The sequence below is a fragment of the Limulus polyphemus genome, unplaced genomic scaffold (assembly GCF_000517525.1).
Source record: "Limulus polyphemus unplaced genomic scaffold, Limulus_polyphemus-2.1.2 Scaffold643, whole genome shotgun sequence".
In the NCBI taxonomy this organism is placed as follows: domain Eukaryota; kingdom Metazoa; phylum Arthropoda; class Merostomata; order Xiphosura; family Limulidae; genus Limulus; species Limulus polyphemus.
Genome location: NW_013666253.1, coordinates 411,184 through 416,568, shown reverse-complemented (window position 1 = coordinate 416,568; position 5,385 = coordinate 411,184). Strand labels below are relative to the sequence as shown.

At 32.3% G+C, this 5,385-nt stretch overlaps 1 long non-coding RNA gene across 1 annotated transcript; it reads left to right on the top strand.

Annotated features, from left to right (window-relative positions):
* Positions 1-3,040: 3,040 nt before the first annotated feature.
* LOC111085829 lies at positions 3,041-4,600 on the top strand. Its single transcript, XR_002610610.1, has 3 exons — positions 3,041-3,242; positions 3,559-3,734; positions 4,457-4,600. It is a non-coding gene; the product is annotated as an uncharacterized LOC111085829 (long non-coding RNA).
* Positions 4,601-5,385: the final 785 nt, after the last annotated feature.

The following is a 5,385-nucleotide window of genomic DNA, read 5'->3' as shown; positions in this document are numbered from 1 at the left end:
TTGGTTGTTTGGTGCAGATAGCCTCGTTGCTTTGCGCCATTAAGCACCAAACAACCAACCAACCATTGTTTGAATGCATTGTTATCAAAATGCACTGGCTTTTCTATGTATTATAACTTGTTATATAAGGAACCATTTCTTTTCTATATGGATTTTTACAAGATTGTCTCATTAAAAAAGATGCACATATGCATGTCCATGTATTTCTGTCTGTGATTTCTATTTGTAATATAAGTAAATACACCATTAACTAATGTTTGATACAATTATTGAGACAGTATAGATTCTGAATGATCAAGTTATTCACTCCCATTGAAATGTTGAGAAAAACAGTGTTCACTGATTTGGTAACCAAAACTAAAATCTCATTGATAAATAAAAAATTCATACTGAATGTTATTAGGAAAAACTATAATCATTATTAGATAGCTAAGAAAGTGTCACTGATACACGAAAAACGTGGTACTGATATCGTTAAAAGAAACAGTATAATCAGTGTTTTGGGAAGAAAAAAAATATCACAGTTACACAAAAAGTCGATTCTGCTATTGTTGAGAGAAATAATATTCCCTGACTTGGCAACTAAGAAGATATTGTTAGTACACTGTAAAGTTCCTACTGATGTTGTTGATTATTCTGGACTAGATAGTACCTCACAGAATTTCATTCATAAATCAAAGTCTTGGTAACCATAGTGTCACTTCTTTTCTATGTGGTTTTTTGCTGGCTTGCCTCATAAAAAGATGTGTCCACATGTTCGTGTCTGTCTGTGATTTCTATTTGTAATATAAGGAATCACTTCATTTCTATATGTTGTTTCTCTAGCTTGCCTCATTATATACACACACGGATAGATAATAATACCCAAGTGCACACCCTCATGATCCACATAGTAAGGGTGCAAACTTTCAGGTGTCTGCATTCTTTCTCCTTGTAGTTAAGTTAGTCAAACTTTTTTTCTGTGTTTTTCACTAGCCTGTCACATTGAAAAGATGCGCATTGTGCAAGCATGTGAACAAGATAAGTAATACCCAGGTGCACACCCTCAGTATGGGTGCAAAATTTAAGGTGTCTAGGTTCTTTTCACTTGGAGCTATGGCAGTCACACTTCTTTTCTATATGTTTTTTTCTTTCGCTAGTTTTACTCGTTAAAAAGATGCGCATGCACGTGGATAAGTAATAATACCCAGGGGTCTACTTAGTATGTGTGCAAAAATTTCAGGTTTCTAGGTTCTTTTATTTTGGAGTTATGGCAGTCATAGACATGCTTTTTTATTATTATACATTAAATTATTCTATAAAGGATGCTTAATACTAATTCATATGTTAATTAAATTTCCTGATCACTTATATGTAAATCATCCTAGAAATGACGATATCATGCATTAATTAAAATTTTCATTAGTTTGACAAAATATTTCATTTTACACACGATACTATATAGTTTTATCTCACACGAGTTTTACAAGGGTGGACACTAGACTTCCAGATATGATCAATGTCTAGATGTAATTACCATTGTTTAACGACTGTCTGTAGAATTTTAACAAATGTGCTGTTATCTACTATTTGAAAGAGATCATAACTTATATTTTGCTACGTAATAAATGTTATCAATACTATAGAATAGTAACACTTGCTTTTTTTTCATAAAATTTTGAGGACTGAACTTTCTTTTACTGTAGATACATGTTTAAAAACACTAATAGTGTAGATGTTCAACTGAATTAGCATTGGCTATGATTCACTTCACAGTTGGGAGTATTAGTATGTTGGCTTAGAATAACTTTTCACGTGTGAAATTTAATTATACTGTAACATCTTATCATTATTTTAAACATATGTTTCGTAAATGTTTTAAACAGTGTTATTATATATTAGACAAAGATTTCAAATTTGTGATTTAAACCGATTAAATATAGCCATGTTGAGACTCGTATCTTGTTCGTTATTGTATATGACGTCATGGTGGTCTTTGTTTTCGTATAACTATTACGTCATAGCTGTCTGTCTAGTATCAAACTAATCATCTTTGATGTCATCATCTCTTTCCTTGAATCAAATTCGATGACGAGGAACCCACTTTGAGACTAATAATGCTTGGAGACCTGATGATGACAAAACTTGTTGAAACGTTGTACATTTGCTGGTATGTTAAACTAATATTAAAGTTTTTCTTCATTAAAATCATAAATAATATTCAACGTTAAAACTGGTACACAATTAAAAACATTTTATTTAGGCCTATCTGTGGCCTTCAGAAAGTTGACGACTCTACATGTTTTGACGTTGTAACTCCTGAGAATGACGTTACAAAGTCGAAACATGTAGAGTCGTCAACTTTTTGAAGGCCAAAATACAGTAATTTTTCTTTATTACCCAGTCAAGCCATTTCCGAGCGTTATTAATCTTCTCCCTGAGTTCGGGATACGTGTGAAGCCCTCTAGCGGCGTGCCTCCCTAACTGCTATCGTGTGCAAATTCTCAGATCGGGAACCACATTTTTATGAACAGGAAAGGAAAATACAGGGTAGAAAACATTATTTAAAATTAAATTAACAGGTTAATAGCAGAAAAGGAATAGATAGGAAACATGAGATTACGAGATAACATGGTGTTATAAAGGTAAAATCGCTAACCCTCCCTTCTCTCCCTAATTAAATATTGAATAGATTAAGTAATTAAACATGAAAGCTGGAAGTAACATAGCATGGAGAATATGCTGTAAATGACTAATTTTTTATATCAGCGTTAGATCATATGAAATCATTAGATATCTAATCCATGAGCGATTTGTTCTACAAAAGTTAAGTAAAAAACGCCAATTAAAATCGGGTTCTTAATAAACAATTTGTTACGAATATGTAATGAATCTATTTTGCATAAACTAAAAATTTAACAATTCAACATTTAATGTTATCTGACTGTATTAAATATGCCGACTTTTTTTGTTTACATTTATTCAGGGAATAGCATCAGTAAAATTAAGATATTAAAGGTTTATCCAGAAATACCTCAGTGAACATCTGTTATTAGAATTTTCATTATCAGATAAACAAATAAGTAATAACTTCCTTACTTATTGGGTTTATCTCCTAGTTACTGAGTGGACGGCGTTATATTCACCATGATGAGAGACAATCAGTTGGAAGGGCTTCCTCTATCTTTGGATATCATACACGAAGCTCACTAAACAGGTTAAGAGATGATCGATGTAAGAGATTAGCACCAGTGGACATCCTTGTAAGTCGGGAGAGTAGTCTGTTTTAATAATTAGGAAAGTTTCTGTTTAATTTTCTAGTGTTCAACTTTTAACTGACATGAACAGTACTTACTGTCTAATGTGCTAACTGATATTAACACTATTATTCTTCAATTTGTTTATTTAGTGATTTTATTATGCAACATTTTTGTGACTCTGACATTATTTTGTGATTACAAAGGTTTTTATCAAATATATGCAATCATTATAAACTGGAAAGTGAACTCAGGTAATGTGATATCTACATGTATACACATTCTTTATATTCTACATGCTGGTTTTTGTTGATATTTTTAGACGTGGCCTCCTAGTCCAGAAATGGGTCGTTCAAGTTCTGTTTACAGTATTGCATCAACATTTATATCTAAGAAAGGTTCCAGGAATCGAAATCCTCACTTTGTGGCTCTTCCGCCTCAACTGGACTCCAACATGGGGTTATTAGTGCCACTAGATGAACGCTGTAAGAGAACCAAGTAAGGAATCGATATTCTAGTGGTAATTTAGTGAATCAGATGTTATATTAGACCTCACGTACTTCTAACGTGAGGTGTCTCCATTACTATCTCATGTTTTCTAAAACCAGAATTACTTAAAATGTTATTATGCTGATTGATAGTTGTGATACTTTCGTTAGAGCTAATTGTTTTTTCGCAGTGAAGTGTGACTGCTCTCCAAACCATATAAAATTTCAAGTTAAGAAACTGTCTTCACTTTTTCATGACGTAACCTGTATGAAGCAGCCTTAACAGCAATCACCTAATTTTTTAAAGAAATTTCAACGATGTTTTTCAAAGAGTTACAAATCTTTATAGTAATAATAACTAATGAATAAGTAAATTTTTCTTCATATTTTCATGTTTACTTTTTTCTCTTCTAAAATAAAATTCTATACTAGAAATGTAAAGCTGTTATGATTAAAAATTATTGTGTGGAAATTAATGAAATTTGTTTGGACGAAAAGTTTACCATTCTTCATTTTGTGATTTTTATCATTTCTGAATTTCAGATTTGTTAATGTTATAGCTGCGGTTATTGTAACCTCACTTTTGGTTGGATATTTTATAACATCATATTAAAAAATTTTGAAAACATTTGAGTCAGTTACAATATGTATTATTGTAAGTTAATTTGTTTATCGTACAAAATCTATTTAAAATTGTTTATGTAATTAAAACGAAATTTGTTTACATTTCAGAAAAGCCTGCGGCTTAAGATCTGTGAATAAATTACCTGTTTATGCCGAAAAGATGAGACCATGCAGTGAAATACTTGACAATACCTCACCTATTATAGTCATGATTGGGGGATTAAATCCACGTGACCCACTGAACTACCCAATTGGTGGGTTTCCCTTCTTTTGCGATAAGTTTTAAAAATTAAAATATTAACTCTATTTTTTTCTTTACTTCAGATCTTCTATAACAGTTTTGTGTTAATCAAACCAGTGAGTATTTGTATGTCCTAAAAATTTGTCGGATATTCTTCTTAAATTATAATATTTTCTGACAATTTATACTTTTTGGTTGTGAAAAATAAAAACTGCTGAATATCCATAAATATTTATAATGTGTTAACTGTCATATCTAGTGCATGCTTTTAACAAAAATTGAAATCATATACATACATACGTGTTGTAATTTAGAGAAGGGTTAGACAGCTTTGAATAGAGTAAGTTAGTTAGACAAGCCCAAATTATATTTTCCGATTTTTCACTAAAAGTGTTTTGTCTCTCCAGGTCACGAAGTTTAAATTATGAATTATATTATACAGTGATGTTTACGTACATACTCAAAGTTATGTTAAAAAGTGTTTTTGTTTATTTGTTTTTGAATTTCGCGCAAAGCTACACGAGGGTTATCTGCGCTAGCCGTCTCTAATTTAGCAGTGTAAGACTAGAGGGAAGGCAGCTAGTCATCACCACCCACCGCCAACTCTTGGGCTACTCTTTTACCAACGAATAGTGGGATTGCCCGTCACATTATAACGCTCCCACGACTGAAAGGGCGAGCATGTTTGGCGTGACGGGGATTCGAACCCGCGACCCGCAGATTGTGAGTCGAGCGTCCTAACCACCTGGCCATGCCGGGCCGTTAAAAAAGAAAAATGACGTATTTAAATAAGTAA